Genomic DNA, 13479 nt, shown 5'->3' on the forward strand with positions numbered 1-13479 from the left:
GTTTTTATCCCTGCTTTTTTATCCCTCCACATTCTATCTATAATATTGAGATTTCCTGGGGACTTGACACTCAAGGACTGTATTCATTTAGGAAAATGGTGTGTGTTTTTTATCTGTTTGATATGAAATAGATAATATTCATTGATATTTATACATTTCCTTCACTTCTTTAATTTAAAATTACTTTCATCTTTTCTAATAAAACTGAAAACTCAAAACCTATTTATATATTACACATTTTCTTCATTTTATGTAACTATGCAGAATACAACTAAATGGACATTGATTATCCATAAGTGTCAGAAGGGAGAGCAGCATGGTATCTGGTTTGCCCTTTGATGAAGCTCTGTCTCTTGCAGGGTTCAGGATTTATACAGAGCTAAAAGGTCTCCTCAGTAGTTGATAAGCCATTCAGTACAAAGGGAGAAAGTGGAAGCAGTTAGCACCCTGTAGACCAGAAAGACCAAAATCAGGTCCACAGATGCTAATCACTACAGTTTTTGGCAATCACTGAAATTGAAATAGACAAGATGGCTTGGACCCAGCTAAAATTTACACCATGTTGTTGAAAGCGAGTGAGAGAGTTTGGATAGCACTTTATCAAATATAGCCTACTTGCTGAATTACACCCCTTTTGTATGTCAGCCCTAAAATAGTTCAAAAAAGAAAAAAAAACACACCAAGATCATTAAAGAAATTGAATGAATCATTGAAATTACCCTTGTGATGTAATTTGCCAGGGATTAGTGTGGGCTCTAAACAAAGATGTGTCACTACCCTCTTTGCCATTTGAATTAAATGTCAATTCTACATGCTATGAAACATATTTGAGAGTTTCAGAAAATTGGAGGAAAGAGTTGGTCTATGTAAGCTCAGTGCTCCTTCTCCTCCTCCTCAAAAAAAAAGTGAACAAATACTAGATTAAGTAAAGAAGCAATCAAATAGGAAAGGGAGAAAGAATCCTCACAAGTAAAACCTTATAGACAAACCAACAGAGAGACTGAAGAAATGAACAAACAAGTATGAAAGCCTAATATACAGAATACTGTGACACAATGACAGTGACCCTTATGACAGTGACACAATGATCTTTTTTGGGTGCTAACATGGCACTTAAGAGAATATGCAGGGGCAGCGAGGTGGCTCAGTTGGATAAAACACTGGCCCTGGATTCAGAAGAACCTGAGTTCAAATACAGCCTCAGACACTTGACACTTACTAGCTGTGGGACCCTGGGCAAGATCACCTAACCTTCATTCTGCCCTGCAAGAAAAAAATGAAAAAAAAGAGAATATGCAAAGAAATTGTTTCAGAGGGTGACAGGTAAAACTAAATGTGTGTGTTACCCTATCTGTTGCTTTGTGGGGAAGGTTAACTAGGACAACAGTTTAAGAGTTTAGGTATTAAACATTTATTAAAATATATTAGAGGTTGGGCAGCTAGGGTGGCGCAGTGGATAGAGCACCAGCCCTGGAGTCAGGAGTACCTGAGTTCAAATCTGGCCTCAGACACTTAACACTTACTAGCTGTGTGACCCTGGGCAAGTGACTTAACCCCATTGCCTCACTAAAAAAAACAAACAAACAAAAATATATTAGAGATTAACAAAGAGAGAACAAGTGTCTCTGAAAGAATAGGAAAACCCTAACTACATCAACCACTCCTGGTTCAGTTGTCCACTCCACAAGGTTCCAACCACAACTCCCGCAACCAAGTGACAAAACCAACTGACTCACACACTGCTTCAAGCTGATTGGTTGAGAGTGATTTCATGTTGTGTGAGGTAACTTAGGGACACTGACCTTAGAAAGGTGCAACCCCATGCTCTCACAGCAGGGGTCCTCTGGTAAATAATAATATTCTCACAAGAGAAATAATAAGATTCAGGATAAACACATATAAGTCAATTGCATTTCTTTACAGCAATAACAAATTCCAGGAGAAAATAAGGGAAAGGGGAATCTAATTGAAATAGGAGCCATACAATACATATAATCTATCTACAAGGCACATTTGAGATTTATAAAAGCTATCATCAACAAATAGCTCCTTAAAGAAATAATGAGAAACAACTAAAGGAATATTTACTGTCCATTGTACAGTGTCAATATGACATAAAAATGAAGATTCTAACTAACTTAACTTATTGATGTATTGCTTTACCAATTAAACTACCAGTGGGATTAAACAAAGCAATAACAAATTAAACTTCTAGGGGGAAAAAATCTAGAACCTCAAGAAAAATAATGAAAAACATACGAATGAAATGAAATAGTATTTTCAAATCTCAATTTGTGTTCTAAAACAAAAATCATTAAAACTATTTGGTTCTGTTTTTTTTTTTAAGTAAATCAGTGGAACTGACTAGGTAAGAAAGAATTAGAAGCAGTTGAATTCAATATATTAGTGTCTGATAAGCCTAAACACACAAAAAAATTACTTAAGGAAGAATTCTTTATTTGATAATAATTTTTAGAAAAAGTGCAAAATTCTTTGATAAAAATTGGGTTTAGGTGAAACCTTTCATTGGTATTGTCCAATCATGAAAAAATAGTTAGGCCATTCTTTATTTCTATAATTCTTTGTAACCTTTATTTTTATTTTTTGTAATTCAAATTTTGTTGATAATATACCTTGAAAATAGAATATAATCATGTATAAAACCTTCATTGTTATTTTCCTTTCTTATCTGTCTATTTCATGGTAAAAATGCTATTGATTTAAAATCTCATTTCTAAAGCTATTTTCCTCAGTTAATTTATTTAATAAGTATGTGTAGCATTTCATCCTGGAGTGTTTAGATATGCTGGCATACCCAGTCTATACTCTATAAGTATGTATGTTTCTTTGATTTTTAATGAGTTTTCTAAGTAAAACACCATGTTCTCTGAGAATATAGGTAGTTTCTGTTTTCTTTGCTATCTGTTTCCTTATAAATTTAGACGCTATGACATTTGCTACATACAATGTCCTAGTATACATACTGATTTCCTTGTCTATGAATCCTTTAAGCATGTTTATTTCCCTTTTGTTGTTCTTGATATTGTGATTTTAATATTTGGCTTTGTTCATAATATGGTTTCAATTTCTATTTTTTAAGATTTTCTAATGCTCATGGAATTTTCCTACAGTTTCTCATTTTCATTCTATAGGTGGATTTTTCTAATGCAATTCTTAATACAGATGATTATTGCACTTTATTTTCTTATCAATTTTATATCTCTCTTGAAGGAGTCAGTTGTTCCTATGATTAGTTTTTCTTGTACTACTTTGATATTATGATATTCCCAAAGTTTCTTCTCCCTCATTCCCTTATTCTCTGTCCACAGTCATAGCATTTACTTGTTTTGTGCTTTAAATTTAAATTGTCATCTTCTTTCTTTACTTTTTAATGTATTTATTTATTTCCTTTTCCCCCTTTGAAGTGATTTCACACCCTGTTAGGTATGAAGTTCATTTTCCTCCTAGTTTGATATCCCCTCCAGCCTCTTATTTTAAGTATATTTTTCCCAAACACTTCCACCCCAAAGTTTTCCATTTGCTTTATTTTTCTCATTAGTTCTCTTCCTTTCCTGTTTATAGAGTTTTTCCCGTGATTTACAGCGATCCATTGAATGTCTCCTCTTCACTTTATGTCCTCATAGAGATAAAGCTTGCAAATTCTGGGTTCAAGCTTTATCTTTTCATTAATGTCTATAGCATTGCCTGAATAAATCTCACCTTTTATTAATTTCTACTTTTCTTTTGATCTTAGACATATCAATTTATGAGGAAGAAATATCAAAATGGAAGTATTGTTGTTTTGTGGCAGCCATTGTTTATGCAAATCATTATTCTTACTCTGGCTTTCCAAATCATTTCATGACAAGTTTCTTTACTTTTTCAATAGATAAATGTCCTTCTTATGACTTTGGGTATTGGTTGACTTTGGTTACTTATGTATCTCCTTGAAATGGTATGTTTTGTAGTGAGTTATGATTCTTTCTCAGAAAAAGCATTCTTCTAACATACAAATTTCCCATCCTTCCATGAAATGCATTAATAGGTACATATATATAACTATTCTCATGTGCTAATGTCCAGATGCTCCTCCTTTTTCCTTCAAGGGAGTGTTCTTGTAACCCAAATCTCCCAGACTCTTGGCCATTTAGTGAGTCATAATTTTTGTATGTGGTGGAGGGTATTGCCTTAATGTTTATGGCTGCTAACTAATTAGAGTGATAGCTGCTGAAGGGTTGGGTGACTGTGGCAAGATCTTAAAATAAGACAACAATGGCATTTGCTCCATCAATTGACTCTTCTTTTCGCAAAAGATTTGTCTCTAGTATGTGATGCTGTTTGATAACATTTTCCCCACAATATAAATTCTTTCAAAATTGGTGTCAATAATCTCAAATCCTGCTGCTGTTTTATCAACTAAGTTTGTGTAATATTCTTCAATATCGTCAATCTCAGGGAATATATTGGCCCAAGGAAAGGGAGAGATGGGTGAACAGCAGATGGGAAGAGCAGTAAGACACACAAAAGGTAAATTTCTTAGTCCCAAATACTTATCATGGAAATCCTAGATAGTCTGAGATATATTCTTGACCACTCTATGCTCTTGTAACCTAAGTCTCCTGGGCATCCAGTCACTCCACTCCACAGCGCAAAAATTCCATACCATACCAAATCCCTAAAGAATTTTTCCTCCAAACTGCTATCTTGATAATCATGACCTTCATGCGACTTCTTACACTACTTTGTAGTTTTAGGAGAGTTGGGATAAATAGACCAGTGTCACAAAGGTTTAGTAGTTAAATCATCATTGCTACTCACGAAATGGAGGAGAGAAGACAATGGGGGAATAATCTTTTATGTAACTGTCCCCACTGTCCTCAATCTAAAGACAGCATGCCGTGAGATGATTCAGACATGTAACCTCCAGTGGTATGTGTACTATGATCAAAGGCCTAGGGTCCTTCATGATCAACTTGGTAAACCTAATCCTAATTTCCTGTTTTCTATTATACTTCACTTATTGGAACTTCATAGAGTGGTATTTTTTTTTTTTTACAAATTGAAGGTTCATGGCAATCCTGCAAGTCTATTGGCACCATTTTTCCAACAACATGTGCTCCCATTGTCACTATGTAATATTTTTGTAATTCAATATTTCAACCTTTTTCTTTATTATCATGGTATGCCATAGTAATCAGTTATCCATGATCTTTTTTTATTTATTTATTTTTGTGGGCAATGGGGGTTAAGTGACTTGCCCAGGGTCACACAGCCAGTAAGTATCAAGTGTCTGAGACCGGATTTGAACTCAGGAACTCCTGAATCCAGGGCCGGTGCTTTATCCACTGAGCCACCTAGCTGCCCCTACCCATGATCTTTGATGAGTACTGTTGTAATTATTTTGGAGCACCACAAATCATGCCCATATAAAATGGGGAACTTAGTCTATCAGTGTTGTGTGTTCTGACTGCTCTTCCACCTGATTTTCCCTCATCTCTTTTCCCTCTCCTTGGGCTTTCCTATTCCATGAGACTCACAATAATGAATAATATTGTGTAAACTTAGTTGATAAAGCAGCAGCAGGGCTTGAGGACAATGACTCCAATTTTGAAAGTTCTACTGTGAGGAAAATGCTAGCAAAACTATGTCATATACTATAGAGAATCTTTCATGAAAGGAAGAGTCAATTGATGGAGCAAACTTCATTGTTGTCTCTTTTTAAGAACTTGCTACAGTCTGATTAGTCAGCAGCCATCAATATTAAGACGCCAGCAAAATATTATGACTCACCGAAGGCTAAGATGATGCTTAGCATTTTTTATCAATAAAGTAGTTTTAAGTTAAAATATCTATATCATTTATACATAAATATGATTACACACTTTATAGAATACAATATAGTGAAAACATAACTTTTATTTACATTGGAAAACCAAAAAAAAGATCAGGTGACTTCCTTTTTTTTGCAATATTCACTTTATTTTGGTAGACTGGAACCAAAACTTACAATATCTCCAAGGTAAGCCTGTGTTAAGTTTTAGACAAAAGGTTGTAGCTAGGTGGCACAGTGGATAGAGCACCAGCCCTGGATTCAGGAGGTTCTGATTTCAAATCTGGCCCTCAGACACTTGGACACTTACTAGCTGTGTGATGCTAAACAAGTCACATAACCCCAATTGCCTCACCAAAAAAAAAAAAAAAAGTTTTAGACATAAAAGTATGTGTAGCACCAGTAGGAGACTGCTCTGTTATAAAGTTTTGGAGAACCTATACTATTTTCTGAATTGTCCTGATAAGGGATGAGAAATGATGGTCAGGGTTTCAGGAAACAATTCTGTGTCATTCAGTAAGTGTTTCTTGGGTAGCAGTAATGCCTGGTTGCTGGGTTTTATTCACCTTAGAATGCATTCTTTCTTGTGAACTGAGGTCATATCTGCGAAAGATATTCTTACCGGTTCATGCTTCCTTATTTTTTTCATTTTCTAACATATATGTAGTTTAATGCATTATTTTTATTCATTAGCTTTAATACTTATCCATTCCTTCTCTCTGTGGTCCTTAAACAAGATGGGAATTCTGAGGAAATTGGGTTCCTTCATCTCACCAACATTTCTGTTGGAATGACTACCAATTATATTGCATAAATATACATATTATAGATTATACTCAGCCCCTCTAATTCTAGTCTTTCTTTAAGGATCATCTGAGGAACTTCTTGCATACAATAATTATTGAGAAGTGGAGGCATTTTGTATCCAGGGTCAGCAGTTTAAAATTGTTTCTTGACCTCCTTATCACTTTTTCATCTTGTCAAAACATCTCACCTCTGAATTTATGTTCCTCCTGTCTTCCACTCTCTGAGCTGTGTGGCCAATAAATGCAAGAGGAATAATACTCATAATATAAATATTATTTCATCAAATTTATAAGCTCTTTTAAAGTGCTGTGTAGAGCATCAGAGTTAATGGTATTCTATTATATACATGTTTACTTTTTGCCTCATGATAATCTTGTGAATTTAATTAGACATGAAATATTACACCTGTTTAAAATCTTTGAAAACTGAATGTCATGGAAGTTAAGGGAATTGCCTGAAGTCATATGTTCATAAATGGCATATTCAGTATTTAAATCTAAATCATCTGATTTTATTCCCAATGTTCTTTCCATTGGTAATCTCACCATACACTCTCCAAGTCAGGAATATTATTTAGTGTACAGAGTTTGATGATGCAATAAACATTCATTTTGATTGTGAATGCATTTATCCTTAGGCTGTTGAAAATGCTCTTTTAAAGAAACAGTCCTCTAATTTTAATTCATTTGAAAGGGAATTGATATTTTCAGAGTTTGAAAATACTTTATGTGTCTGTCAAAAGTGTCACACTAGTAGAAATGGAATGACTTGAAATTGTCTGATTGCATATTCATAAAGCATCAATATTGATCAACATAATTCGTTAGTACAACTATGCAATTATCAAATGTATAATTCAACTTACAAATACAGATTTAATCTTCCTGGTAGTTAAATCGTTGGGTCAGGATATCAATTTTAATTACTGGAAACCTGTAGGAGAAACTTGAAATGTTAAGTGTGTTTTTTCCTGATGTATCATTTCAAATGAATATACTACATATCAGAGGAAAATATTTAGATAGATTCATCTCACTGGTGTGTGTACTCATTCTCTTTCTGAAAATTTCATTTCCTCTATCCTGCTTAGTTCTCCATGATTCTTGTGCATGCGTTGTTTTTAAATAAATCCTCCATATAGACTCCATCCAGGACCTAATGGAGATTCCTGTCTTCTCCTAATATGTTGTGTTATTTAAAATTCTAAATGTGGTTCTAATCTGTCCCCCCAGTTTTGGGGGGAAACTGACTAAAATCACTGATAAACAAGTTTAGGTTTTAAGGGTTTATTGAAAGATAGTAAAAGAAAGAGAAAGATTGAGAACAGATTTCCTATAACTTGGCAATCTTAATCTTCCTAAGCTCCCCCTTCTGAAGTCTTCTGCCACCACACCGATCTCTTCACCAAAAGAGCCAGAAGGCTCTCCTCAGCATCAGCTTCCTGCTTCCTGTTCCCCTGCCAGAATGGGAGGTTCTTCAAGCTGATTGGCTGGTGGTCATTCAAATTCATTGGTTCACTGGACCCAAAGGTGGTCTTGATAGAAAGTTCAAAGTTTTTAGCTTCTGAGAACAATGTACTTTCTTAAGTACCCTTAAGTAGCCGAGCCAAATGTCTTATAATCTAGTAAGCAGTCAGCATCAGTCGCCTTATCCTATTCAATCAGTTTAAATCAGTCTCCCAGTGGGGCCCCTGGGTATCTGCTAAATCTCATCTACCACATTCCATTTTCTTTACACATTTCCCTGCTTCGTTTCTTCTAGGAACAGGGTGTTCCTTGATGAAACACACCCATTCTAACAAACAAGTATGTAAATAAAATGTAGGAAAAGAGAAAAGAGAAATTTTGTCCTGAGGGGCTGTCCCTCATGAACTGGCACTTTGATCCTGCCTACAGAGGGAGGTGCTCTGCAAAGATACATATACAAAAGGTGTATATAATAACAGAAGGGATAAAGATAAACAACAAAACAAAACTGTTCATGTCAAAGTCTTTGAGATCTTGTCTTCTTGGAGTAGTGGGATGTCCTCAGGAAAACTGGACTCTGGTTGTCTCTCTGTATCCCCCTCAAAAGAGTTGTTCGATTTTGATCCTGCCTGTAATAAGGTCTATAAGCAGTCAACAGTCAGTCACCATATCCAATTCAGTCAGTTTAAATCAGTCTCCAGGTGGGGCCCCTGAGTATCTGCTAAATCTCATCTATCACATTCCATTATCTTGACACAATGTGGAATGTACCAGTGGCAGGCCTCAGCTGTCTATCTTTTTGACCTGCTGCTTCCTTGCTTTGCTTGCCACCTTTTATGACAATATGGTTTCTTTGATAAATTAAATTATGCCACTTCTCTCAAATCATTGCTGATAATATGTTGTAGTCTATCCCACTCTCTATGTATCTTTCCATTTATTTAGAGGTCATTTTAAATTTTGAGTCTCCTGAGATTGATGACTCATAATCTTATAGCATTATTTGGAGAATATTAGTTCTATCTTTACTGCTCTCCACAGTATTTGAATTCCTTTTTCTAGCTGCTTGCATATTTTTCCTCCTTGACCTGGGAGCTCTGGAATTTGGCTATAAGATTCCTGAGGTTTTCTTTTGGGATCGTCTTCAGGAGGTAATTGGGGGATTTTTTCAATTTCTATTTTGCCTTCTGCTCCAGAATATCAAGGCAATTTTCCTTGACAGTCTCTTGGAGGATGTTGTCTAAGCTATTATTTTCATACATGGGTTTTCAGGTAGTCCAATGATTTTCAAATTATTTTCCTGGATGTGTTTTCCAGGTCAGCTGTTTTTCCAAGGAGATATTTCATATCACCCTCTATTTTTTTTTTATTCATTGGGTTTGCTTTACTGTGTCTTGGTTTCTCATATGGTCACTAGCTTTCCATTTGTTCAGTCTTAATTCTTAGGCCATTATTTACTTGAGAGAGCTTTTCTATTTCCGTTCTAATTGGGTTTTTCAAAACTGTTGATTTTTTTTCTCATGACTTTCGCTGGCATTGCTCACATTTCTCTTTCTATTCTTCTTCCATCTCTCTAAATCTTCCTTCTAAGTCTCCTACTTTCTCTTTAAATTTCCCTTTTTGAGTGCTTCATGGCCTGAGAACAATTCATATTTTTCTTGGAAGCTTTGGGATGTTGGAGCTTTGACTTTATTATTATCTTCTTCTTTGTGGATGTATTCGGGTCTAACATTTTACCCAAAGAAGTTTAGATGGTCTGCTGCTTTCTCTGCCTGCTCATCCTGGCCACCTAGTTCTTGGCTTTTAAGTCCTTTTAAAGTGTATTGCTGCTTCCAGGACACACTGTTCTGGAGCTACAATGTGGACCAGGGGTTTATTGGGCTTCTCTTAGCTTGCCTGGCCTATGAGTAGACCATGGCTTCTTTCTTTTTGACCCCAAAACAGAAGTCTGATTGGACTGTGATTCTCTATGGTCTGGAAGCTTGGTGTGCTTGTGTCCCTCCCCGACTGATCCACCACCACTCAATTCAGCCCACTGGTTTCAGTACCAGGATGCTTTGCCCCAACTCCAGTAGATGCTGCCTCCACTTCACCCCGGCCTACTGCCGAACCCCTCACCAATTCATGGTCTGAGCCCTCAGAAGAAGCTGCTGCTGTTGCTGAGACTCTGAACCTCACTGGAAGCACTGTCTGTTTCTGGATGGGTTCCAGACCATGCTGAGCTGTTCAGGCCCAATCATCAGGTGATCACAATTACCCTCTCTTTTGCTGAAAAATAGTCTCACTCTGTTCTTATGTGTATGAGACTGTCCTGGGTTTATTTTGTTTGTTTGGTTTTTGCTGTAGTATTTTAGGAGTGAGTGGATGGGGCTTAACTGGATCGTGTGGGAGTCACAGCCTCTCCTCTGCTATCTTGGTTAGCTGCCCCCCCCCCCTGCCCAGATATTAGTTCTAAAACAATGGGTCCATGTATCAGTGAACACCCTAGGATTTCTGAAAATACAATGAGAATGATACCATAGCCAACAGATGCAACAACAGACATTTTCTCAAATCTGAACACTATCACAAAACTCTCTAAAAGAGAAGAATTATGCATGAGGTAAACTAGTTGCAGCTGTTTCTATTAGCTAAGATACTTAGAATCCTAGCTAGGTAGCATGCCAATGAAATAACATTAGAGTAGGGTAGTCCTTAATCTACTGAACAATTTTCTCCTCCTATTCCTGATAATCCATTTTGGCTACACAATAAAACCCATGGATTTGAGCCCTGGGTTCTGATCAGTAAGTCCTTTGATCCTCAAATTTTTCTAGCATATAGACCCCCCTGACCTTTTCCTCACTCCACTATTCTTTGGGAAACAAGCAACAGAACTCAACTCTGATTCCCTCAAGCCCCCTTTCCAACTACACATAGATGAGGTATAAATATAAAGGCTTGAATGTGTGGCTCTGCCTATAGTCATAGTGTCATGCTTTGTACTGTAGCAGTGCTCATCCAGACAACTAAAAGAATAGAGAAACGAGGTGACAGCCTGTGATGGGGGTTCCACCATGCTTGAAAAAAGAGGGACTGGAATCCAGGTAGGGCTAGTTCTGTCCCCTCAGAAGTCATGGGAGGAGCCTTGAGACAATTTTATATTTATATTTCCCAGGGGGGTCTTCTATTAAAGGAGATGTAAGAAACTGAACAATAGTTGAAAATAAGGGAAAAATACTAAAATTATTAAAGTTCTCAGGAGAAAGAAATCTCAGATAAAAACTAAAGTATAAGCAAGTAAGTTAAACAGGGAAGATGGTAATAATATGTGCAAGATGGGTTACTAAACATATACACAAATTCAGATGTCTCCAAATAAATATTGCCAAAGGAAAACTAAGCAACATGTTTTGAGGCAGAGGAGAGCCTTATGAATTTTCAAGAGAGCAGTAGAACACATCAAGGATGTCCCTACTGGCTAGATAGATAAATTTTTGTTGTTGTTAAATCATTTTGGGTGATTTTTACTCTTTGTGACCTCATTTGGGGTTTTCTTTTCAAAGATCCTAGAATGGTTTTACACATAAAGAAACTGAGGCAGACAAAGATAAGTTACTTGCCCAGAATAATACAGCTAATAAGTGTCTGAGGCCAGATTTGAATGCAGGTCTTCCTGACTCCAAGTTCAGTGCTCTATCCACTATGCCATCTAATTGCCCTCAATAGAGAAAAAAAGAGAATCATTAAAGTAGAAGTTATGTCTTGTAAAGCAGAAATAATTATCAGGGGAAAAAACACCAAATCTATGGTAATGTCTATCTCTGCAAGTACAGTTCTCTTCTACTTCAAGAAAAGAAAGGCATCTCATTGAGAACACACACATATAGAAGTGAAGAAAAATCTGCAAGAAGAAAATCAATAAATAATTTTAAAATAACACACTTTATAAAAAATAAAATATAAGTATCTTGAAGATAAGATTCAAATAGACTAATTAAGGATGTCTTCCAAAAGAATGCAAGTAAAAAAAATTCTGAACACCTTGTTGCAAATAATGGTACAAGAAGAATGACTTGAACTTCTGAACACAGATAAGTGTCAAATGAAAGAATCCATTAAGGCCTCCAGAAAAAAAAAAAAAAGGAATCTCCATACTTCAAACTCCAATTCACATAGTAGTTAAATTTAATAATTCCAATGAAAAACAACAAAATTCACAAGCCACCAGGATAAAGACTTTTAATATTAAGAAATGGACATTAAAATAATTCAAGAATAACTTCACCCAACAGAAATCAAAGAAGGGAATGGAATAATGTGTTCTCACAGAAAAAATAATGTGTTGATCAAAGAAGTTCATGATGCAAACCAAAGTAACATACTCTGTAAACTGAGTGCAATCATGTTTTTTTTAAATGGTTATTCAATATAAAAAGATGTATTTGAAGAATTTCTTAAAATAGAGCCCAATATGAGATAATTTACTTTATGAATTACTCAGATAAAAGAAACAAAAGAAAAGTAGGCAAATACAACATTCAAGGAAGGCACAAGGGAAAAAAAATCACAAAAAAGGGAAAAATCAAAAGAGAAAGCACCAGTGGAGTTAACAACAACACATCATCAAGAGGGACAATTAAGATATTTCTTTTTAGCGGCAGCTAGGTGGCGCAGGGGATAGAGCACCAGCCCTGGAGTCAGGAGTACCTGAGTTCAAATCCGGCCTCAGACACTTAACACTTACTAGCTGTGTGACCCTGGGCAAGTCACTTAACCCCAATTGCCTCACTAAAAAAAAAAAAAAAATTAAAAAAATGATATTTCTTTTTAAAAGTACAAAAGGAGACAAGGGTAAAATAAATTAAATATAAGTGATGGTAGATGAATGGTTCTGAAACATCATGCAATAAACTTTACAACACTCCACATCATTGTTTTTAGTGGGGTTAAACTGCAGAATTAGAAGACAAATAAAAGAAACAGAGAAAGAAGAAAATAGAGGAGAATGTGTCATGTATTATAAAATCACTTACAGGACAGGATAGAAATTTTATAATGGGATATGGAGATATTATTATTGGTATCATCTGGAAGGATTGGATATCTAGAGAGCCCACTGCCTCAGAGTGTTGTAACTCCATGGATAACATCCTGACTCAGGGAAAGGGGAACCAGATGTACTGGGAGCAAATTATATCTACAATGGTGGTTGGAAATAAACCTCAAAGGAGATATTTCATGACAAATGGGGAAAATGATTAAGAGGATAGGGCATAGGAATGAATTGTACCCTCAAAGATACAATTACTCCCGTGAGCTAAGATTTCTATAATTTCTTGCAGAAATTAGTCCTTTTTAATAATAATATATTTATTTTGCCCAATTACATTTTAA

The sequence above is a fragment of the Dromiciops gliroides genome, chromosome 4, assembly GCF_019393635.1.
Source record: "Dromiciops gliroides isolate mDroGli1 chromosome 4, mDroGli1.pri, whole genome shotgun sequence".
NCBI classification, from domain to species: domain Eukaryota; kingdom Metazoa; phylum Chordata; class Mammalia; order Microbiotheria; family Microbiotheriidae; genus Dromiciops; species Dromiciops gliroides.